This window comes from Eurosta solidaginis, chromosome X, assembly GCF_040869045.1.
Source record: "Eurosta solidaginis isolate ZX-2024a chromosome X, ASM4086904v1, whole genome shotgun sequence".
Taxonomy (NCBI): Eukaryota; Metazoa; Arthropoda; class Insecta; order Diptera; family Tephritidae; genus Eurosta; species Eurosta solidaginis.
In genome coordinates, this window is record NC_090324.1 from 163,638,037 (window position 1) to 163,664,681 (window position 26,645).

The 26,645-nt window shown below is 40.5% G+C and overlaps 1 protein-coding gene and 1 pseudogene across 1 annotated transcript in view; one reads left to right on the top strand and one right to left on the bottom strand.

The window, feature by feature from the left end:
* The window catches only part of LOC137234725 (putative nuclease HARBI1), a 41,771-nt pseudogene extending 23,416 nt beyond the window's left edge, over positions 1–18,355 (bottom strand).
* Positions 1–26,645, top strand: part of CaMKI (Calcium/calmodulin-dependent protein kinase I) — a 1,042,346-nt gene that overhangs the window by 569,895 nt on the left and 445,806 nt on the right. The gene's annotated exons all lie outside the window — the stretch shown is intronic.

The window sequence follows — 26,645 nt, forward strand, 5'->3', positions numbered from 1 at the left end:
TGTACATGCATGCACATGCATGTGGCGGTGATGGTGTGGGTGGTTATAAATTAAGTCGAGTATCGAGTATCGATTTGCAGAGTTGCATTGGGGGGGATCGCAATCAGATGCGGAAAAGTTAGGCATCCTGCCTAAACAACAATATTGTTACGAATATTAGCAAAACTAAGGAGTGCTGCCATCTCTAAGCCGATGCTAAGCAGTGACGTGCATTCACATCGATAGATCAATCATTATGTATCTACATAAACGAAACAATAATTGCGTCTACACATATGTACCATGTACGTATACGAGCAGCGGAGAGTCAATGCACAAACACATGCATATATCTCAGATACTCCTATAAGTATGCAATGAGAAAAACTATAAAATTGTGCAATTGTAGTTACAGCTGAGAAGTTTGAGAGCTGCTGGACAAGTAGATTCTGGAAGCGTCCAGAAGATGTATAAAATTGTGCAATTGTAGTTACAGCTGAGAAGTTTGAGAGCTGCTGGACTAGTAGATTCTGGAAGCGCCTAGAAGATGTATAAGTAGTTTATAAAGTAGTTTATTTAAAACTTATTTGTACAAGTAAGACACTGTCTTTTAGGTAGTACATCAATCACATCAAAAAATTGAAGTTACATATAAATAAACTTAATAAAGAATGAGTACAGAATTTTGATTAAAAATAATAAAAAGCTTATACGTATTTAATTAATAATAGTGTGATAGAAACAATTCCAGACCAATATTTTAAGAATGAAGGTTTGGGATATGTAAATTAGGGTAAGTTAAAAGTTTAGGAAATATAATACTGCTTGTTTGAAACATCCTGCCTTACGAATTGCTTTTGTCCTGGAAGGAAGTGAGTTCCATAGACGGATTGTACTGACAAAGAACATTCTAGAGGATGTGGAGTATTTAAAAGCCGGTATCAACAGATTCAATGTTCGAGTGGACTGACTCAAGGTTAGCTTATTAAATAGGTAAGGGGGATATTGAGAATGCAGAAGTTTGTGCAAGAAACATAGATTTCTCATTTTTAAAAAATTGCAGACGTCACTCCCGAGTATTTGCACGGCACACGAAGATATGTGATCGTACTTTCTTTTAGAAAAAACAAATCGGGCGGCATTATTTATGGCCAGCTGAAGTTCGTTAAGCGATACCGAATCAAGGTTACCATATATAAGTTCACTGTAAGAAACTTGAGGTACTGTAAGAGTTTTTACCAGCTTCAGTTTAGTGTCTCGCGGTAGTAAGTAGGCAGTTCTGTAAAGATGGCGAAGGGTGTTATAGATTTTACCCACCACAAAACTGATATGGTTAGCACTAGTAAGACTAGAATTAGTTCTGAAGCCTAGATTGGTAACCACATCCTGGAAACCTATTTTATCATCATTTAGCAAAATTTCAGGAAGGCTGCTTAAATCGTATGCTGCGTTCGATATTGCAATCGCCTTAGATTTCGACGCATTAAGATGTAGCTTATTTGCGCGAGCCCAGTTACTTATCATTATTCAGCCTAACAAATAAGTCTTCGGAGAGCCCGATCGGGTGCGACATGTAGAGTTGGGTATCGTCAGCGTAAAGATGTATAGATGCGTGGCGGCAACAGGCGACTATGTCGTTGATAAAAAGTGTAAACAATACTGGTCCCAGGATGGATCCTTGTGGAACGCCCAACGTTATGGACTTTAAATCAGAGAGTCTATCACCGCACTGAACTCGCTGGAATCGGCCAGTGAGATAATTTTGCATTAACTTAATTGCAAAAGGGCTGAAATTATAGTAATTGTCGAGCTTGCGAAGTAGTATTTTAAAATCAACCATATCAAAAGCTCTTGAGAAGTCTAGAAGTACTAATACCGTAAGATCGTTGTTGTCGTAAGCTGGACGTATATCTTCCAGAACCGTCAACATGGATGTAGCACAACTATGCCCTTTCTGAAACCTGATTGGACTTCAGACAGCAAGTGGTTGTCATGAATATTGTCAATTATCTGCTTTGATAGTAGATTTTCGTATACTTTGGATAAAGCAGGCAGTAGGCTAATTGGTCTAAAGTCTTTGCAGGAATCAGGAGAATTTGATTTACGAATGGGAATAACATTCGCCGTTTTCCATTCACTTGGAAATCCACTGGTTATTATAGAAAAATTAAATATATGTGTCAGAGAAGAGATGGCAAAGGGAAGTATAAGTTTGATAAAACGCAAGCTAATGCCGTCGATTCCCACGACATTAGACTTAATAGCCATAACAGCTCCTAGCACATCATTCTCAGTTACCACAGTGAAATCAAAAGTACCTGAGGTAGGCCGACTTTTAACCCCGGCTACAGCTATTTTACTATAATCGTTATCATTTTCATAAATAATAGCATTATTTTCACTATCATTTGATTGGCCGCGTAAAAAGAATGAGTTCATAACATTGGGGTCAATGCTGCACTCAAGACGTTCTTTTTTGGATACTCCTAAGGAACGAAGATTTTTCCAAATCATTCTAGGAGGTAAATTATTATCAAACTTAGCATTCAGATAAGCTACCTTAGCATCGCGGATGCAAAGATTAACCCGATTTCGTAAAACGCGGTAAGCTTCCCAATGGGTTGCATTTTGAGATCGCTTCCACTCCCTGTACGCTCTCCCACGCCTTTTTATTAAATTTAAAATTTCCGCTGTAAACCACGGCTTCTTATGGCTTTGAACTTTTATGGTTTTTAGGGGAACATGTGCATTAAAGAGGTAATTAACAATGTTATAAAAATATTGCAATTTTTCATCTAACGTAGAAAAATACACACATCCTCTCCAATCCAGACGAGAGGCCTCTTCATTTAGAACTTCTAAGTTAACACCGTTGTAGTTCCTATATGTTAATTCAAAGCCAGATTCTTTAGTATTAAATTCCAAGTCATACGCTAATATCTGCATTTCATGGTCAGAAATGCCTTCCATGGGTAGTTGGTCAAAATGATTTACGAAATTGACATTATTAACACATACCAGGTCTAGCAGACTAGGTTTACTGTTGGGAGCAAAACGGGTCGCGAATTGATTTATAATGTGTAAATGACACAATTCAAAGCTATCTATGATGGACTTACTACGGGAGTTACTACTAAGAATATCTATATTGAAATCACCGCAAATAATAACGTACTCATAACTTAGAGAAAACTCAGTCAACTTCTGAAATAAGTAAGTTAGGTCATTGGACCTGTTAGGGTTGTAAACACAGGCAACGAAACACTTTGTCCGAGTGTCGCTTATCTCAATAAAAATGCTTTCCACTTCATTTCCAAGTTCTGACTGATACACTATTCTAGGATTTAAAACACTTTTGCAATATATAGCAACTCTTCCACCGCGAACATTGCCTTTTCTGTCGTTTCTCAATACTACATAATTACCCATTTTATAGGAGTGATCATCAACGCTGGACCTGAACCAGGTCTCAGTAATACAAATTAAATCAATAACGTTATCATCAAATATATATGAAAGATAATCTAACTTCGCAGCCGTCAGACTACAAGAATTTAAATGGCAGATATTTAAGGTTTTGCGTATTTTGAATACTTGGCCCAAAATACACCTCACATGCCCACCGTCAGCACAATCATTGGTCAAATCACCCATTAACATAACAAACGAGCAAAATGTGCTCAACAAAGCAGTATGAAAAATTAGAGCGAAAAAGTAAGGTGAGAGTGATAAACAAAGAAAAAGAAACAATATAAATTGACAATAGACTAAAAACTAGGGAGTGTATTAAATATAAATATTGCATCACACATATGTACATATTTTCATAATTTCTCTTCTACTGCAATACTGCAATTCAGTCAGCGCTCTCATGTCATTAATTTTAACTGCTTCGCCTTGTTGGTGAGTACGCACATACACAGCTCCACGCATTGAGAAAACAGAAGTAAGCCGCTTCTGTTTTTTTAGTTGAAGCGCATGTTGTAAAATCTCACGGTTGCTCCTCGTTAGACATTCATGCACAAAAATTTTGCCGCTTTTGTTGTTCCCAATATCCGTAAGAGTCTTTGGCCTTTTGCTAGTTTTACAAAACAATGCAATTGCCCTTAGAAGTGAAGAGCGGTCAGAGGGAGAGTTTAACTTAAAAATTATCGGCGAACTACCATTTTTGCTCTTATGTATGCGAAAGGCAGAGCGTATTGACGGCACACTTAGCTTGACAGTGCGACATATGTTTGTGAATACTTCACCTAAATTTTCATCTGCAGTCTGTGGAACTCCACTTACCAAAACGTCCGAAAGCACAGCATTGTTTTGACATTCATTTATCTGCGTCTTGAGCGAATTTACCTCCAATCGAAGCTGCTTGCATTCAGTTTCCGCTAATTCAACCCGGGTTTCCATACTATTGTAGATTGTTTTCAGATTTGTGATCTCTGCCGTCAGCTCACCAACTCTTTGAAGAACTCTCTGCTTAGACTCTCTTACAAGTTCAGCAAACTGCTCCATCATGCTCTCTTTCCATATGATCAATTTTGCCTCTAGGCGGGAAATCTCACTTGAACTTGGCGGCGGGCTCTCCACTTTCGAAGCCTTCAGAAATGTAGGAGTGTGAAGAGGAGAAGCAGAAGAAGAAGCAGAAGACGTTTGGCGTGTTGTTATCTTTGTTTTTGGTAGTGGCATATTTATGTATGTTTATGCAATAATAGCAACGAATTCAAATAAATAGATTTATTTTAAACAATTGTAAAATTGTGCAATTGTAGTTACAGCTGAGATGTTGAAAGATTGCAAGTAAAAATCGTTACAATTGGTGTCAGAAGAGGAGTTGTTGAATAAATTCCGGAGGACAACAAGGACATGGCAAAGTTCAGTGAATTGAAGATCCAGCAACTGAAGAAGGAGTTAGAGAGCCGTGGATTGAATACAAGCGGCGTTAAACTCGAACTTCAGGCACGGCTACGAGAGGCAATGGAAGCACAAGGAATTTATGTGGACGAGTATGTCTTTTATCCTGATGGGGACGAGACAACAACAAAAATTTAAGAGAAAAACGAAACATCGCAGACAGTTACGAGCACAGACTTGAACATGATATTGGCAGCAATAGCTGCTCAAACATCGATAGTAACATCAATTTCGTCGCGAATATCATCTAGTAGTTGGAGGTACGCATGTCAGAAATGTCGTCACAAATGTCATCACAACTGGAAGAGCAGAAGACATATATGGCGTCACAACTAGAATCGCAGGAGAACCGTATAACATGAAAGATTGAAGCACAAGAAACGCGTATTTCGGAAATTTCAGCACAGATATCATCTCAGATCTAAACACAACTAGAAGAGCAGGAAGTCCGTATATCATCTAAAGTGGAAGCGCATATGGAAGAAAAACTAACCCAGTTTCATGAAGGCTTCAGTGGTCGACAGGATAAAATCGAGGCCGAGGTGGATGCTTTGAGAGGACGTATTGAGCAGTTAAAACTAAATCGTCCAGCAGTTTCAGCGAGTATTCCAAAGTTAAAAACACCATCCTTTGACGGTTCTGTTCCTTTCCAGGTCTTTAAGCTACAATTTGAGAAGACCGCAACAGTGAACAGTTATGAAGCATTGATGGCTGCTGTACTTGAAAAGCGGCTACTGGCAAGTGGAGGTGAAGGAGGAAGATAAAGAGAAAACAGCCTTGAGTGCCGGTGATGGTCTTTGGCAATTTACAGTGATGCCTTTTGGACTTTGTAATGCACCAGCTACTTTTGAGAGACTCGTGGACCAGGTACTGAAGGGACTACATTGGAAAACATGCTTGGTGTACCTGGTCGACATCATCGTATTGGGCAAGAATTTTGATGAACATCTTAGGAACTTGGAGGAAGTTTTCCAAAGAATAGCTGGCGGTGGTCTGAAGTTAAGTCCCAAAAAGTGTGCGCTGTTTAAAAAGGAAGTAAATTATTTGGGTCACAAGGTGGGCATCTGCACTGCGAACGAAAAGATAGAGGCTGTAAAGGATTGGCCAAGACCACAGAAACTACATGAATTAAGAAGTTTCCTTGGGCTGTGCACATATTACCGCCGGTTTGTACCAAATTTTTCCAGCGTAGCCCATAGCCTCCATGAGCTTACAAGAAAAAATAAAGCTTTTGAATGGAAGAAGGAGCAAGAAGTGGCTTTCCAAACAATGAAGGAGCGTTTGTGCACTGCCCCAATGTTAGCATATCCGATTCCAGGAGCAACATTTATTCTAGATACAGATGCGAGTGGATATGCTATAGGAGGAGTTTTATCACAACTGGTAGATGGACAGGAGAAGGTAGTTGCATATTACAGCCGTTCGATTGGAAAACCAGAGAGGAACTACTGCGTTACGCGGAGAGAGCTGTTGGCATTGGTAGAGTGCATTAAACATTTTCACAAATACCTCTACGGCCAGCGATTCCGTGTCAGGACAGATCACGCAACTTTAAAATGGCTTCTGCAGTTCCGTAATCCGGAAGGACAATTGGCACGGCGGATCGAGCGACTACAAAGCTATGACTTTTCCATTGAGCATCAAAAAGGTAGTACCCATGGAAATGCCGATGCAATGTCATGAAGACCATGTAGTTTGGAATGCAAGCACTGTTCAAAAGCCGAGGCTAAAGAAGACATTATAGATGTCCGGCTAATGACTATAACATGTACAGATGAATGGGACAAGGAACAGCTAAGGAAGTGTCAGCTAGAAGATACAGATCTGTCACGTGTTATGCAAGGGCTCGAACGAAACGAAAGACCAAACAGAGAAGAGATGTCAGCAGAGAGTCCCATTGCGAAGTCATAGTGGGCACAGTGGAACAGTTTAGAATTGATATCCGGTTGCCTTCATCGAGTACGGGAGAGTGAGGATGGTAAATGCAAGAAGAAACTGATAGCTGTTCCCAGAAAGAGGATTCCTGACGTGCTCAGCGAGCTGCATAATGGTCCAAGCGGAGGTCATCTTGGAATCACGAAGACGCTCGAGAAGATTAAACAGAGATTCTATTGGGTTGGTTGCCGTCAGTCGGTCACTGAGTGGATTGCGAACTGCGAGGTTTGCAGCAGAGCGAAAGGGCCCAGAACCCGAAGTCATGGCCAGATGAAGCAACATAACTCAGGTGCGCCATTTGAAAGGATCGCTATGGATGTCGCCGGTCCATTTCCTACTAGCAACGGCGGAAACAAATATGTACTGGTAGTTATGGATTATTTCAGCAAATGGCCAGAGGTATACCCAATCGCATATCAAGAAGCGGAAACAGTAGCAGAAGTGTTTGTAAAAAATTGGGTTGTAAGGTATGGTGTACCAATGGAGTTACATTCTGACCAAGGCAGGAATTTCGAATCAGCTGTGTTCCAGGAAATGTGTAAGTCATTGGGCATTCGAAAAACACGAACAACTGCATTGCATCCTCAATCCGATGGTATGGTAGAACGATTCAATAGAACATTGGAGGAGCACTTAAGGAAAGTAGTAGACAAGTACCATAAAGAGTGGGATACCCGCATACCATTATTCTTGATGGCTTACCGATCAGCAGTGCATGAGACAACGGGCTAAACCATTGCAAAAGTAATTTTTGGCAATGACCTTAGACTGCCAGCTGATTGAAGTTTGGGATAGATGCCAATGCGGAGGGAAATGTCAAGAAATCCACTAGTGATCTGGAAGAAGAGCTAAGAGAAATACATGATCTGATTAGGCAACGAACAAAGATTATGAGTGAAAAGATGAAAGCCAGATACGATAAAGCAATTAATTCAGAAGGTTTTCAGGAAGGAGATTTGTTGCTGTTATACAACCCACAACGTAAAAAAGGTTTGTCCCCGAAATTGCAGCGTAATTGGGAAGGTCCATAAAAAGTTGTAAAACGGATCAACGATATAGGGTACCGCATACAAACTATTGGTAAGGATAGGATAGGATAGGTTAGGTGGTAGCTGCCCTGATAAGCATAGCTCACTTGGACAACACGAAGGTCCGTTGTGATACCACATACACCAAAAATAACGGTGACCTAGATCCAGCTACTTAGAGAATCGTTGGGTAGCAACGATAAAGCTCCGAATGATACCGATCTCAACTTTGGATATATCCTCGGGAGATCCAAGTGAGTCGCGACCGAAGTACTTTCGCCTAATTCTGGCAAAAGCTGGACAATCAAGCATAAAGTGATTTGGTGATTCCACCTCATCATCCTCCATACAGCTGCAGCAGGATGGAGTTTCCAGTATATTGAGACGTACCGCATGGATACCCATGGGACAGTGCCCTGTCAAAACCCCAATGACCATTGATAGGTGAGCCTTAGTGAACCCAATTATTTCAGCAGACCTCCTGCCATTCACTTTCGGCCAGAAAGATCTTGCTACCCTGCAAGACGTGGTATCCGCCCAACGTTTGCTGAGCTGATTCGAGGCCCAGCTATGGAGGATCAATCCACAGGTGGCCAGCGGGATCCCGAAGTCCCTACAGCCATCTTCATCCGGTTCAGTTGTACCGATGCGGGCTAAGAGATCCGCTTGACAGTTACCCGGGATATCACTATGGCCCGGGACCCAGATAATCTTAATTGTAAAATAATTCGATGCAATCGCAAGCGAGGTCAGGCACTCCCAGACCACCCTCGATCGCACTGTAGTTGAGCTCAAGGCCTTGATAGCCGATTGGCTATCAGAGTAGATGTTAAATTCCCTAACCGTGGTAGCACTGGATAGCATTCCATCCACCGCATCCTTAATCGCAGCAATTTCCGCTTGGAATACACTGCAGTGATCAGCCAACTTAAACTTGCGGCTTAAATTTAGCTCTTGACAAAAGACCCCCCCACCAACCTTTCCATCCAGCTTTGACCCATCCGTGAACAAGTTAACCGGTCCCATGCCCCAGATAATTCCTCTTCCCCAATCCTCTCTCTCTGGAATAACTGGGGTGAAGGTTGTATAGGGAGCTGTTATCGGCATACAGTAGTCCGTTCTGTCCGGGATGAAGTCGAAACTGGTAAGAAGGGTAGAGTGTCCGCGGTCAGAAAGTCTATATCCCATATCACGAAGCCTGACCAACGACCTTGCCGCGGCCGCCTTTCCCGCAATATCTACTGGGTATATGTTCAGCATGACGTTCAGTGCCAAGGTAGGCGTTGTTCTGAGAGCGCCACTGATACCGATCAGCGCCGTCCGTTGCACTGATACTAACATTTTGGAGGTGCTCGCTGTGTCCAGTGCTTTCCACCAGACCAGCACCCCATATAGCAGAATCGGTTTGACCACCATCTCATAAAGCCAGTGTACTATTCTTGGCGAGAGTCCCCATCTCTTTCCGATAGCTCCTCTGCAGCAGTACAAGGCAATGGCGGCCTTCCTGGCCCGATCTTCCACATTGGGTCTCCAGGACAGTTTCTTGTCCAAAACAATCCCCAAATATTTAACCCTATCAGAAAGTACCAACGGTACCCCTCCAATCGAGGGAGTTCTGAAATCGGGCACCTTATATCTTCTTGTGAAAAGGACCAATTCCGTTTTTCCCGGGTTGACCGCCAATCCACATGATTCAGCCCACCTAGCCACAGTATCCAAGTAGCCCTGAAGAACATCGCGCAGGGCGCCCAGAAATTTGCCTCTGACTAGGATAGCGAGGTCATCTGCATAGGCAACCACCCGACAACCAGTGGCTTCCAGCTCCACAAGAAGCTCGTTGACTACCACAACCCAGAGGAGAGGAGAAAGGACACCCCCCTGTGGCGTGCCCCTGCACACCTTCCTCTTAATTATGGCCCCTCCCCACTCCGCTGCGACAATTCTGCCGCATAGAAGTTTGCTAATAAATTCAACCAGAGCCGCCTCGACTCCTAAACCCACCAGAGCTCTTTCGATTGACCCCGGTAAGACATTGTTAAAAGCTCCCTCGATGTCTAGAAAGGCACCCAGAGCATACTCTTTGGGTTCTAGGGACCCCTCTATTTGCTTTACAATCGAATGGAGAGCCGTTTCCGTCGATCTGCCCTTGCAGTACGCATGTTGTGAAGCCGACAGTAACCCCCGAGGTATCCTTTCCCGTAGGTACAGGTCAATCAACCGCTCAAACGTCTTAAGAAGAAACGACGAGAGACTGATTGGCCTGAAATCCTTAGGTGATACATGAGAGCTTCTGCCGGCCTTCGGAATGAAAATAACCCTAACCGTGTGCCAAGACTTCGGGATATAGTTAAGCCTGAGGCAGTTAGTATATATGATGGCCAACCAGCGGCAGGAAATCCCCAAAGACCTTTGAAGCTGCGCAGGAATGATTCCATCCGGGCCCGGAGACTTATAGGGCTTGAACGACCCTATAGCCCAGGTTATCTGACTTTCCCGTATTGGAATGGCAGGCACTTCTGCATGGCCAACGACCGCCGACCATGCAGGCGAAGATCCCTGCGCAACTGGGACATCGGGAAAATGATTGTCCAGTAAAAGCCTTAGGGACTCCTCGCTACTCATCGACCAGTCCCCACCATCATCTCTCAGATACCCCAGAGGAGCGGGGTTCCTAGAGAGTATTTTTCTAAATCTCGCGGATTCATTGCAGCCTTCTACGTTTTCGCAGAAGCTTCGCCATGCATCTCGCTTGGCTATCCTTATTTCATATTTATAAATCCCCAGACTCACCTTATAGAGCTCCCAGTCCGAGGGTAATTTACTCCTCCTGGCTCTGTTGAAGAGCCGCCGACTGGACGCTCTTAGGTCGTCAAGAGAATCCGACCACCAGGGCGGCTTGCCCTTCCCCCTGTAAGTTTTCAATGGGCAGGACAGCTGAAAGGCGCTATTGCTTGCCGAGGTGAAGTTTTCCACCAGAACGTCTATCTCAGATTCGGACAGGCCCGAACTAATGATAGGCACCGCAGGCAGTAGCTCTCCCAGCTTCCTACAATACAAGTCCCAGTTAGTACTTTTAGGGTTCCTAAAAGATATTTTACCGGGACGTTCTTCGTTCACTGAGAACTGAATATATCGGTGATCAGAGAAGGAGTGCTCGTTGAGAACCCTCCATCCAGATATCCGACCTTCCAGTTCTCTACTAACCAGGGTGAGGTCCAGGACCTCCTCCCTTAACGCAGTAATAAAAGTCGGGTCATTCCCCCTATTACATATACAAAGTCCCTCATCTACAATAAAAGTAAATAAAGACTCACCTCTAGTGTTGGTATCCGAGCTTCCCCAAATGCTATGATGGGCATTTGCATCGGCACCGATGATCACGCCAACACCTCTCCGCCTTGCTTCAGCGGTGATTTCACCCAGTATCGCAGGTGGTGGTCCCACTACGTCCCCGTGGGGCATGTACGCTGAGACCACCCACATTTCATTACTTCCTCGCTCGAGGCAGACCGTGGTTACGTCAGCATTGCTGAAATTAGAGAGAATAAAAGCTTTAATCTCTTTTTTAACAAGCACACAGGATCTAGGCCTACTTGCCTCCGCATGCACCAAGGTGTTGAATTTTCCAGTCCTTAATCCAGAAATCTTACTGCCGTTACTACTCAGCCACGGCTCCTGGACAAGGACTATATCCACTCCGCCTTTTTCAAGGCAGAGCAACAAATTTGCGGAAGCCGCCTTAGAGTGCTGAAGATTGATTTGACGGATTTCCATCAAAAGCGCTCTTCTGCCGCACCCCATCCTTGGCGGATTCGTATTAGTATTGTCCATTCTAAAAAAAGTCCCCCCTCAAGGCCGCTATCCGGAGCCGATTGTGTAGTCGCCCTTTAACGATCTCGTGGTTATCTATGCTACGCAGGGAGGCCACGCGAGGGTTGACGCATTACCTTATGAGTAATGCGTTCAGAGCCAGACCGGACGCGAAGCGGGAAAATCTTCAACCGCACCTACACCACCAACTTAACGGCGACGGAGCCGGAACGTACCTTGAGGCCCGCCACGGTTTTAACGGGACGTGGGCAGGTGCAGCATTAGCCTACCAGCCATTTTGGTAGGGTTTCACCCCGACCTACTAAAGTGGCAGAATACCGCACCTACCAGCCCAATGTAATCAAGTCAAAATGTAAAGTGAAATCAAAGTCCTTAAACAGTCCAGTTCGTCACCGTTGTGTACCGATCTTGACTCTCCCTCCCCTGAGCTCGGAACAATGACTCAAGGGGTGCGGGTTTTATCGAGTTGTCCTCTCTAGATCCGCCATTATCAGTAGAAGCAGGGGCACCTCGTGCAGGACGTGATAACTAATCACGCGTGACATTCGTCACTATGGCCGGTTTAAGGCTGATATCAGTCCCTGATCCAGAGCCTGAAACCACTTATGATATCCAAGCCAAGTATCTTAGCCTATTGGTAAACCACGAACAAAAATGAAAGTGGTCCATTTGGAAAGGCTGGCAACGTTTAGATCGGGAGATTTGTCTAATCGGGACGATCAGACTTAGGTGGAGGGCAGTGTTACGAATATTATCAAAACAAAGGAGTGCTGCCATCTCTAAGCCGATGCTAAGCAGTGTCGTGAATTCACATCCATAGATCAATCATTATGTATCTACATAAACGAAACAATAATGGCATCTACACATATGTACCATGTACGTATACGAGCAGCTGAGAGTCAATGCACAAACACATGCATATATCTGAGATACTCCTATAAGTATGCAATGAGAAAAACTATAAAATTGTGCAATTGTAGTTACAGCTGAGAAGTTTGAGAGCTGCTGGACTAGTAGATTCTGGAAGCGCCTAGAAGATGTATAAAATTGTGCAATTGTAGTTACAGCTGAGAAGTTTGAGAGCTGCTGGACTAGTAGATTCTGGAAGCGCCTAGAAGATGTATAAAATTGTGCAATTGTAGTTACAGCTGAGAAGTTTGAGAGCTGCTGGACTAGTAGATTCTGGAAGCGCCTAGAAGATGTATAAAATTCTGCAATTGTAGCTACAGCTGAGAAGTTTTTGAGCTGCTGGACTAGTAGATTCTGGAAGCGCCTAGAAGATGCGAAGGTTGAAATCTAAGAGTATAAAAGGCGACAATTGTAGAGGCGCTGGAATTCAGTTTGATTTGAGCTGTCAAGCAGTTTCGTTATTAAGCAAGCTATTCGTTGCACAGTTTGAGTGTTATTGTGAAGTACTTTAAATAAATGCCATTTTGCATTATTACAAATTGGAGTTATTTATTCAACAGTTTAGTGATTCGAACTTAGCAGAGGATTGCAAATAAGAGGATTTGCAAGTAAAAATCGTTACAATATTGTACTTCTCCTTATCATCACTTAAATGTATACCCGGAATAAATTTGTTTTAAGCGGAAATGCGTTATCCCCAACAAAGTAATATGGAAAATTAATAGCTGTTCCTGGCAAATTGGTAGGGTGAGGGATTTCTAATGTTCCATTCAATATGTTGTTTCCAAAAGAACTTCGGGCAAAGATGGGCGTACAATATTGATGTGTTTACCATAAATAGCTCCTAAGCAATTCGGCATTCCTGTCTTAATAATGAATTTTTCGGCAATTATGGCAAGTTCGGTTCGGAGGTGATAAGTATACGATACGTAGCTCATCCCAAATGGCATCGCATGTTTCGTATATAATTTTCTTTACAGTTGACACACCCATCTTAAAAGTCCAAGCTAGAACATTATAATTACAGCCTTGAGCTAAGAACCTAAAAATATATGTTAAAATTATCCACATATACATACATATATAAAAGTATTATGTATTGCCTTTTACCAAGACTCAACTAACAAACATACATCGATGTCATAGCCAGGCGCGTTTCTGGACATATTGATTTTCTGTTCAAGAAGCGGCCCAATGTCTGCATATGTAAAGATGTAGTTTGCATCACATGCTGCCATAAGAACGATGCTATGAGTCTTTTTATAATTGAAATACAAGGCCCCACTCTTAGATGGGCGTACAATATTGATGTGTTTACCATCAATAGCTCCTAAGCAATTCGGCATTCCTGTCTTAATAATGAATTTTTCGGCAATTATGGCAAGTTCGGTTCGGAGGTGATAAATATACGATATGTAGCTCATCCCAAATGGCATCGCATGTTTCGTATATAATTTTCTTTACAGTTGACACACCCATCTTAAAAGTCCAAGCTAGAACATTATAATTACAGCCTTGAGCTAAGAACCTAAAAATATATGTTAAAATTATCCACATATACATACATATATAAAAGTATTATGTATTGCCTTTTACCAAGACTCAACTAACAAACATACATCGATGTCATAGCCAGGCGCGTTTCTGGACATATTGATTTTCTGTTCGAGAAGCGGCGCAATTTCTTCCTAAGTAGCGTCAATAACAAATTAAAGTTTTCTGTGCTCATCCGCGTTACTTTAAAAAAATGCTCTTCATCTTTTTCCTGCAACTGTTGGAAGCATGTCTTGAAAAATCCCTCTTCTTCTCGCGTCAGGTTCAGAGAGCGAACCCACCATCGTCTATTTTTGCACATCATAAATATTTCATTTGCTAAATAAATGATGTGGGATATCTTAGCAATAGTAGCCACAACGTTCCGAAGACAATTTCGCTCATTTTATTCTCCCTCCACTTTTCTTTGGGATTTGGTTTCGTGGAAGTGTCTATATATAAATTTAATTACAATTCCAAGAACGTTGAGCTCCACCAGTTTCCAATGGTAATACCAGAGGCCAGAACCATGTGTAGCAGCTTGCTATTTAGAGTATAATGAATTTGTTGATTGTAGAATGATCGTAGAAATTAGTAAATTATTTGGGTCACAAGGTAAAGACAGAGGGCATCTGCACTGCGAACGAAAAGATAGAGGCTGTAAAGGATTGGCCAAGACCACAGAAACTACATGAATTAAGAAGTTTCCTTGGGCTGTGCACATATTACCGCCGGTTCGTACCAAATTTTTCCAGCGTAGCCCATAGCCTCCATGAGCTTACAAGAAAAAATTAAGCTTTTGAATGGAAGAAGGAGCAAGAAGTGGCTTTCCAAACAATGAAGGAGCGTTTGTGCACTGCCCCAATGTTAGCATATCCGATTCCAGGAGCAACATTTATTCTAGATACAGATGCGAGTGGATATGCTATAGGAGGCGTTTTATCACAACTGGTAGATGGACAGGAGAAGGTAGTTGCATATTACAGCCGTTCGATTCGAAAACCAGAGAGGAACTACTGCGTTACGCGGAGAGAGCTGTTGGCATTGGTGGAGTGCATTAAACATTTTCACAAATACCTCTACGGCCAGCGATTCCGTGTCAGGACAGATCACGCAGCGTTGAAATGGATTCTGCAGTTCCGTAATCCGGAAGGACAATTGGCACGGCGGATCGAGCGACTACAAAGCTATGACTTTTCCATTGAGCATCGAAAAGGTAGTACCCATGGAAATGCCGATGCAATGTCACGAAGACCATGTAGTTTGGAATGCAAGCACTGTTCAAAAGCCGAGGCTAAAGAAGACATTATAGATGTCCGGCTAATGACTATAACTTTACAGATGAATGGGACAAGGAACAGCTAAGGAAGTGTCAGCTAGAAGATACAGATCTGTCACGTGTTATGCAAGGGCTCGAACGAAACGAAAGACCAAACAGAGAAGAGATGTCAGCAGAGAGTCCCATTGCGAAGTCATATTGGGCACAGTGGAACAGTTTAGAATTGATATCCGGCTGCCTTCATCGAGTATGGGAGAGTGAGGATGGTAAATGCAAGAAGAAACTGATAGCTGTTCCCAGAAAGAGGATTCCTGACGTGCTCAGCGAGCTGCATAATGGTCCAAGCGGAGGTCATCTTGGAATCACGAAGACGCTCGAGAAGATTAAACAGAGATTCTATTCGGTTGGTTGCCGTCAGTCGGTCACTGAGTGGATTGCGAACTGCGAGGTTTGCAGCAGAGCGAAAGGGCCCAGAACCCGAAGTCATGGCCAGATGAAGCAACATAACTCAGGTGCGCCATTTGAAAGGATCGCTATGGATGTCGCCGGTCCATTTCCTACTAGCAACGGCGGAAACAAATATGTACTGGTAGTTATGGATTATTTCAGCAAATGGCCAGAGGTATACCCAATCGCATATCAAGAAGCGGAAACAGTAGCAGAAGTGTTTGTAAAAAATTGGGTTGCAAGGTATGGTGTACCAATGGAGTTACATTCTGACCAAGGCAGGAATTTCGAATCAGCTGTGTTCCAGGAAATGTGTAAATCATTGGGCATTCGAAAAACACGAACAACTGCATTGCATCCTCAATCCGATGGTATGGTAGAACGATTCAATAGAACATTGGAGGAGCACTTAAGGAAAGTAGTAGACAAGTACCATAAAGAGTGGGATACCCGCATTATTCTTGATGGCTTACCGATCAGCAGTGCATGAGACAACGGGCTAAACCATTGCAAAAGTAATTTTTGACAATGACCTTAGACTGCCAGCTGATTGAAGTTTGGGATAGATGCCAATGCGGAGGGAAATGTCAAGAAATCCACTAGTGATCTGGAAGAAGAGCTAAGAGAAATACATGATCTGATTAGGCAACGAACAAAGATTATGAGTGAAAAGATGAAAGCCAGATACGATAAAGCAATTAATTCAGAAGGTTTAAAGGAAGGAGATTTGGTGCTGTTATACAACCCACAACGTCAAAAAGGTTTGTCCCCGAAATTGCAGTGTAATTGGGAAGGCCCATAAAAAGTTGTAAAACGGATCAACGATATAGGGTACCGCATACAAACCATTGGTAAACCACGAACAAAAATGAAAGTGGTCCATTTGGAAAGGCTGGCAACGTTTAGATCGGGAGATTTGTCTAATCGGGACGATCAGACTTAGGTGGAGGGCAGTGTTACGAATATTATCAAAACAAAGGAGTGCTGCCATCTCTAAGCCGATGCTAAGCAGTGACGTGAATTCACATCCATAGATAAATCATTATGTATCTACATAAACGAAACAATAATTGCGTCTACACATATGTACCATGTACGTATACGAGCAGCGGAGAGTCAATGCACAAACACATGCATATATCTGAGATACTCCTATAAGTATGCAATGAGAAAAACTATAAAATTGTGCAATTGTAGTTACAGCTGAGAAGTTTGAGAGCTGCTGGACTAGTAGATTCTGGAAGCGCCTAGAAGATGTATAAAATTGTGCAATTGTAGTTACAGCTGAGAAGTTTGAGAGCTGCTGGTCTAGCAGATTCTGGAAGCGCCTAGAAGATGTATAAAATTGTGCAATTGTAGTTACAGCTGAGAAGTTTGAGAGCTGCTGGACTAGTAGATTCTGGAAGCGCCTAGAAGATGTATAAAATTGTGCAATTGTAGTTACAGCTGAGAAGTTTGAGAGCTGCTGGACTAGTAGATTCTGGAAGCGCCTAGAAGATGTATAAAATTGTGCAATTGTAGTTACAGCTGCGAAATTTTTGAGCTGCTGGACTAGTAGATTCTGGAAGCGCCTAGAAGATGCGAAGGTTGAAATCTAAGAGTATAAAAGGCGACAATTGCAGAGGCGCTGGAATTCAGTTTGATTTGAGCTGTCAAGCAGTTTCGTTATTAAGCAAGCTATTCGTTGAACAGTTTGAGTGTTATTGTGAAGTACTTTAAATAAAGGCCATTTTGCATTATTACAAATTGGAGTTATTTATTCAACAGTTTAGTGATTCGAACTTAGCAGAGGATTGCAAATAAGAGGATTTGCAAGTAAAAATCGTTACAATATTGTACTTCTCCTCATCATCACTTAAATGTATACCCGGAATAAATTTGTTTTAAGCGGAAATGCGTTATCCCCAACAAATTAATATGGAAAATTAATAGGTGTTCCTGGCAAATTGGTAGGGTGAGGGATTTCTAATGTTCCATTCAATATTTTGTTTCCAAAAGAACTTCGGGCAAAGACTCCACCATCACTCTGACTCCCCAAAGCACCAATGTCTGCATATGTAAAGATGTAGTTTGCATCACATGCTGCCATAAGAACGATGCTATGAGTCTTTTTATAATTGAAATACAAGGCCCCACTCTTAGATGGGCGTACAATATTGATGTGTTCACCATCAATAGCTCCTAAGCAATTCGGCATTCCTGTCTTAATAATGAATTTTTCGGCAATTATGGCAAGTTCGGTTCGGAGGTGATAAGTATACCATATGTAGCTCATCCCAAATGGCATCGCATGTTTCGTATATAATTTTCTTTACAGTTGACACACCCATCTTAAAAGTCCAAGCTAGAACATTATAATTACAGCCTTGAGCTAAGAACCTAAAAATATATGTTAAAATTATCCACATATGCATACATATATAAAAGTATTATGTATTGCCTTTTACCAAGACTCAACTAACAAACATACATCGATGTCATAGCCAGGCGCGTTTCTGGACATATTGATTTTCTGTTCGAGAAGCGGCGCAATTTCTTCCTAAGTAGCGTCAATAACAAATTAAAGTTTTCTGTGCTCATCCGCGTTACTTTAAAAAAATGCTCTTCATCTTTTTCCTGCAACTGTTGGAAGCATGTCTTGAAAAATCCCTCTTCTTCTCGCGTCAGGTTCAGAGAGCGAACCCACCATCGTCTATTTTTGCACATCATAAATATTTCATTTGCTAAATAAATGATGTGGGATATCTTAGCAATAGTAGCCACAAAGTTCCGAAGACAACTTCGCTCATTTTATTCTCCCTCCACTTTTTTTTGGGATTTGGTTTCGTGGAAGTGTCTATATATAAATTTAATTACAATTCCAAGAACGCTGAGCTCCACCAGTTTCCAATGGTAATACCAGAGGCCAGAACCATGTGTAGCAGCTTGCTATTTAAAGTATAATGAATTTGTTGATTGTAGAATGATCGTAGAAATATATCAGATTTATACAGTATGCAGAACGAGTTATTTTATTTCCATTAATTCATGTAGCTGACTTTTTAATTTATTTGCAGAATTTCAATCGCAGCTTGCTATTTAGAGTATAATGAATTTGTTGATTGTAGAATGATCGTAGAAATATATCAGATTTATACAGTATACAGAACGAGTTATTTTATTTCCATTAATTTATTTGCAGAATTCCAATCAACTTGGCGGGACGCCTTTTTATACTCAGTTGAGCAGAGCTCACAGAGTATATTAAGTTTGATTGGATAACGGTTGGTTGTACATATATAAAGGAATCGAGATAGATATAGACTTCCATATATCAAAATAATCAGGATCGAAAAAAAATTTGATTGAGCCATGTCCGTCCGTCCGTCCGTCCGTCCGTCCGTTAACACGATAACTTGAGTAAATTTTGAGGTATCTTGATGACATTTGGTATGTAGGTTCCTGAGCACTCATCTCAGATCGCTATTTAAAATGAACGATATCGGACTATAACCACGCCCACTTTTTCGATATCGAAAATTTCGAAAAACCGAAAAAGTGCGATAACTCATTACAAAAGACAGATAAAGCGACGAAACTTGGTAGATGGGTTGACGTTATGACGTAGAATAGAAAATTATTAAGATTTTGGACAATGGGCGTGGCCCCGCCCACTTTTACAAGAAGGTAATTTAAAAGTTTTGCAAGCTGTAATTTGGCAGTCGTTGAAGATATCATGATGAAATTTGGCAGGAACGTTACTACTATTACTCTATATGTGCTAAATAAAAATTAGCAAAATTGGATTAAGAACACGCCCGCTTTTTAAAAAAAAAATTTTTTAAATTCAAATTTTAACAAAAAATTTAATATCTTTACTGTATATAAGTAAATTAAGTCAAAATTCAACTCCAGTAATGATATGATGCAACAAAATACAAAAATAAAAGAAAATTTCAAAATGGGCGTGGCTCCGCCCATTTTCATTTAGTTTGTCTAGAATACTTTTATTGCCATAAGTCGAACAAAAATTTACCAATCCTTCTCAAATTTGGTAGGAGCATAGATTCTATGACGGTAACTGTTCTCTGTGAAAATGGGCGAAATCGGTGGAAGCCACGCCCAGTTTTTATACACAGTCCACCGTCTGTCCTTCCGCTCGGCCATTAACACAATAACTTGAGCAAAATCCGATATATCTTTACTAAACTTAGCCCACGTACTTACCTGAGCTCACTTTTTCTTGGTATAAAAAATGGGCGAAATCTGGCCATAACCACGCCCACTTTATCGATATCGAAAATTACGAAAAATGAAAAAAATGCCATAATTCTATACCAAATACGAAAAAAGGGATGAAACATGGTAACTGGATTGGTTTGTTGACGCAAAATATAACTTTGGAAAAATCTTTGTAAAATGGGTGTGACACCTACCATATTAAGTAGAAGAAAATGAAAAAGTTCTACAAGGCGAAATCAACAGCCCTTGGAATCTTGGCAGGAATACTGTTAGTGGTATTGCATATATAAATAAATTAGCAGTACCCGACAGATGATTTTCTGGATCACCTGGTCCACATTTTGGTGGATATCACGAGAACGCCTTCACATATACATCTAAGGGCCACTCGCTTTTAAAACCCTCATTAATACCTTTAATTTGATATCCATATCGTACAAAAACATACCAGAGTCACCCCTGTCCCACCCTAATGGCGATATCTCGAAAAGGCGTCCACCTATAGAACTAATGCCCCCTCTCTCTTAAAATGCTAGTAACACCTTTCGTTTGATACCCATATCGTACAAACATTCTAGAGTAACCCCTGGCCCACCCTAATGGCGATATCTCGAAAAGGCGTCCACCTATAGACCTAGTGTCCACTCCCTCTTAAAATGCTCAGTAACACCTTTCGTTTGATACCCATATCGTACAAACATTCTAGAGTCACCCCTGGCCCACCCTAATGGCAATATCTCGAAAAGGCGTCCACCTAATGCCCACTCCCTCTTAAAATGCTCAGTAACAGCTTTCGTTTGATACCCATATCGTACAAACATTCTAGAGTCACACCTGGCCCACCCTAATGGCGATATTTCGAAAAGGCATCCACCTATAGAACTAAGGATTACTCCCTTTTAAAATACTCATTACCACCTTTCATTTGATACCCATATCGTACAAACACATTCTAGAGTCACCCTGGCCCACCCTAATGGCGATATCTCGAAAAGGCGTCCACCTATAGACCTAATGTCCACTCCCTCTTAAAATGCTCAGTAACACCTTTCGTTTGATACCCATATCCTACAAACATTCTAGAGTCACCCTTGGCCCACCCTAATGGCGATATCTCGAAAAGGCGTCCACCTATAGACCTAATGTACACTCCCTCTTAAAATGCTCAGTAACACCTTTCGTTTGATACCCATATCGTACAAACATTCTAGAGTCACCCCTGTCCCACCCTAATCGCGATATCTCGAAAAGGCGTCCACCTATAGACCTAATGCCCACTCCCTCTTAAAATGCTCAGTAACACCTTTCGTTTGATAACCATATCGTACAAACATTCTAGAGTCACACCTGGCCCACCCTAATGGCGATATCTCGAAAAGGCGTCCACCTATAGAACTAAGGATTACTCCCTTTTAAAATACTCATTACCACCTTTCATTTGATACCCATATCGTACAAACACATTCTAGAGTCACCCTGGCCCACCCTAATGGCGATATCTCGAAAAGGCGTCCACCTATAGACCTAATGCCCACTCCCTCTTAAAATGCTCAGTAACACCTTTCGTTTGATACCCATACCGTACAAACATTCTAGAGTCACCCTTGGTCCAGCTTTATGGCGACATCTCGAAAAGGCGTCCACCTATAGAACTAAGGATTACTCCCTTTTAAAATACTCATTACCACCTTTCATTTGATACCCATATCGTACAAACACATTCTAGAGTCACCCTGACCCACCCTAATGGCGATATCTCGAAAAGGCGTCCACCTATAGACCTAATGCCCACTCCCTCTTAAAATGCTCAGTAACACCTTTCGTTTGATACCCATATCGTACAAACATTCTAGAGTCACCCTTGGTCCACCTTTATGGCGATATCTCGAAAAGGCGTCCACCTATAGAACTAAGGATTACTCCCTTTTAAAATACTCCTTACCACCTTTCATTCGATACCCATATCGTACAAACACATTCTAGAGTCACCCCTGGCCCACCCTAATGGCGATATCTCGAAAAGGCGTCCACCTATAGACCTAATGCCCACTCCCTCTTAAAATGCTCAGTAACACCTTTCGTTTGATACCCATATCGTACAAACATTCTAGAGTCACCCCTGGCCCACCGTAATGGCGATATCTCGAAAGGGCGTCCACCTATAGACCTAATGCCCACTCCCTCTTAAAATGCTCAGTAACACCTTTCGTTTGATGCACATATCGTATAAACACATTCTAGAGTCACCCCTGGCCCACCCTAATGACGATATCTCGAAAAGGCGTCCACCTTTAGACCTCATGCCCACTCCCTCTTAAAATGCTCAGTAACACCTTTCGTTTGATACCCATACCGTACAAACATTCTAGAGTCACCCCTGGCCCACCCTAATGGCGATATCTCGAAAAGGCGTCCACCTATAGACCTAATGCCCACTCCCTCTTAAAATGCTCAGTAACACCTTTCATTTGATTCCCATATCGTACAAACACATTCTAGAGACACCCCTGGTCCACCTTTATGGCGATATCTCGAAACGGCGTCCACCTATGGAACTAAGGATCACTCCTTTTCAAAATACTCATTAACAGCTTTCATTTGATACCCATATCGTACAAACACATTATAGAATCACCCCTGGTCCACCTTAATGGGGACATCTCGAAAAGGCGTCCACCGATAGACCTAAGGCCCACTCCCTCTTAAAATGCTCAGTAACACCTTTCATTTGATACCCATATCGTACAAACAAATTCTAGAGTCAGCCCTGGTCTACCTTTATGGCGATATCCCTAAATGGCGTTCATCCATACAACTATGGCCTATTCTCTCTTAAAATACTCTTTAATACCTTTCATTTGATACACATGTTATACAACCACATTCCAGGGTTACCCCAGATTGATTTTCCTTATTTTGTCTCCATAGCTCTCAACTGAGTATGTTATGTTCGGTTACACCCGAACTTAGCCTTCCTTACTTGTTTGACAATGAAATGCTAAAACACATAAGCTGTTCGAAACAGCGCTGCCACTGTAGTTGTGGTTGCCATTGTAACCAAGTAGCCAATGCATGGCTACGATTGTTGCCAAGTTTTGCTTTGCTGTAGCTGTGGTCTGTATCAGCCGTGTTGAATGTGGCCAGCCCTAATGAGTTAACTTTTGTTGAAACTAACTAAATTCATTTATAACAATTAATGGCAAATTTGCCGGAAAATGTTTTTGCATTTGAAGATTTAATCCTCATTTTAAATAAAGTACGTCTTATACTGAACAAAAAACAAAAAAGTTACAAAAATATAACATTAAATTTTTTTATATTGTCTTTTATGCTAGTTTATTTTATTTCTTATTTTACTTTATTATATATTCTTTTATCTCAACTTAGTTTATTATTATTTAAATGCAACTTGACTGAATCGGAAAATTTCAAGTTGTATATTAAACGAAAAAAAAACGTCCCTTGATTTTAGGTGAAAACGGCAAGCGGCATCATGGCGGCCGTATTGCATAGGCAGTATATCACCCACTATCTATAAAATAATACGCTAACAAAATTTCCATACAATCAATTGACAAGCTGTTTCGCATACTTAGCATACGTAAAATCATATAAAAGTTATATGAATCGATTCGTATTGATCAGCCGCAGTGCATAGGCCTATTTTTGTTAACAAATATTACTCTATTTGTTTATAATTAATAGAAAAAGTTTTTTTGTAAATTCGAACAATTCATACAAATATCGAAATTCATTTTCGTGCACAATCGCGCCATCTTTGGGAACAATTATCTAAGTATTCTAATGCGAATTTCAAAGACCTAAACCTTTATGTATCCCCGCTAAATTCGAAGGCACAAATATTTCACCTACATTCAAATATGGTTTCCCAATGTTGCCACTTACCTATAATAGCCTCCACCAACATCCTAAAATATTGTTCCAAAATAATTTGCAGCGTACCAAAAAATCTTAAATAGATAGAACTAATTTTTGACCGGCCCATTTGTTGTGGTAAATTTCACTTACACGTAAATACATAAGTTTTTATTTAACAGATTTTTTGTTTTTTATCTTAGTTGTTTTCAAAAAACATGAAATCACAAATAATGAGTTAACTTTTATTGAAACTAACTAAATTCCTTTATAACAATTAATGGCAAATTTGCCCGAAAATGTTTTTGCATTTGCAGATTTAATCCTCATTTTAAATAAAGTACGTCGTATACTGAACAAAAAACAAAAAATTACAAAAATATGACATTCAATTTTTTATATTTTCTTTTATGCTAATTTATTTTATTTCTTATTTTACTTTATTATATATTCTTTTATTTCAACTTAGTTTATTATTATTTAAATGCAACTTGAGTGAATCGGAAAATTTCACGTTGTATATTAAACGAAAAAAAAAACGCCCCTTGATTTTAGGTGAAAACGGCAACCGGCATCATGGCGGCCGTATTGCATGGGCAGTACATTACCCACTATATATTAATACGCTAACAAAATGTCCATACAATCAATTGACAGGCTGTTTCGCATACTTAGCATACGTAAAATTATATAAAAGTTATATGAATCGATTCGTATTGATCAGCCGCAGTGGATAGGCCTATTTTTGTTAACAAATATTACTCTATTTGTTTATAATTAATAGAAAAAGTTTTTTGTAAATTCGAACAATTCATACAAATGTCGAAATTCATTTTCGTGCACAAGCGCGCCATCTTTGGGAACAATTATCTAAGTGTTATACTGCGAATTTCAAAGACCTAAACCTTTATGTATCCCCACTAAATTCGAAAGCACAAATGTTTCACCTACATACATATATGGTTTCCCATTGTTGCCACTTACCTATAATAGCCTCTACCAAAATCCTAAAAAATTGTTCCAAAATAATTTGTAGCGTACCAAAAAATATTAAATAGAATTAATTATTAGAGATATACGCCGCCGATAAACGCCGCCGCCGCCACCGGCGCCGATTTTTGTCGTTTTTGGCACGCCGCCGCCGAATGTCAAAAATATCGGCGCGGCGGCGGCGCACAGTGTTTCGTGTAGAACAAGCTCGCTGGACAAAATTATTTTATGAGATTTTCCCTTTCATATGCAGTCATTTATTACAACTACGTAATTTTTTTCAGCCATATGTTCTTTTTTTTATTTTTTTGCAAAATTTTACTTCATATGCATACATTTGCTTATTTCATATACAGTAACTCATGTGAATAGGTGACATAGATCCAAAAAAATTTAAAGGACTTAAGAATATTACTTTATTGTACTTAAATTGAATGGACTACAAATCTCAATACTCTAAAAAATTCTAAAAATTCGGAAAAGAAATTAAATCTTTTTATGAAAATTCGTCGAATTTTTCAAGCATTTTTTAAATATAATTTAGTTTTTGTTGTAGATCGTGACAAATTTTCTTATGGGAATTAGTTAAAATAAATTTGCCAAAGCGAAAATTGTAAGAATTGTGCAAAAAGGGTGTCTACTTATTTATGTGAGTGACTGTACATATGTACATACATATTTTGTATTTATTTAAGTATTTATCCTGGCACTACAATTTTTACAAAATTATTTTATAGTACCAGTCAGGAATGTAAAAGTGAATTACAATAATAATAATAACAATGTAAATAATTAAATTAATTATGTGAAAATTACTTATTACAAAAACTTAAAAGTAAAGTATCATACAAAGTACAAAAACAATAGATTTAAATTAAATAAAACCTGATCCAACAAAAAGCTATAGAGTAGGTTATCTTTTATAATTATGTTATTATTCGCTATCATCACTTTCATTCGATGAGTCACTTGTGGAATAGTCATGAGCATCAGCAACACTACTGTGAAAGCTTGAAACAACTGGGGTATTTATTGACTCCTCAACATTATCGGGGGACAGTAAGTTTAAGACTTCTGAAGTCAGACTTTTAAATTTTTTCTAAGGTATCTCCCTAAAACTGTTAACTAAAGGATCCGATGTTATAAGCAACATATTCAAAGGATCCCTATTCGTGGCTTCACGCAACTGCTTTTGTATGTTATCATCCCTGAATCGTCTCAAATCTTTGTTACGGGTTTCCTGTGCTTCCTCAGAAAGTTGAACAATAGGTAAAATTGCTGATTTTATAATATCAGTACTATGCACTAAGATTTTATGAACTGTAACAGGCATATTAAACCATGGATAGAGATCTATGTATAGTTTTTTAGTCTCGACCGCAAATTTATCAAATCTTTGGATATTTATATTGTACCCAGATGCTAATTCACGAAGGAGAGTGTCGAATCTTTTGATGAGCGTAACATCCAGTCCCGTAATCTCAGCACCAGCCTCAGAATTTGCGAAAAACCTACGAGCAGTGTTGCCGTCATTAGTATTGCCGAAACCTGGTTTTGGTTTATCTACTATCAATCCAAGTTTTGCAGTATTTATATTACATTCAGGTATTGGCGTAGATGCTACCAAGTGGGGTTGTTTTGTGTAGCGTTCCTGTGTGGTTATATCTGCATTAGGATTGCTTTGTATGTACCTGTTTTTATGCCTT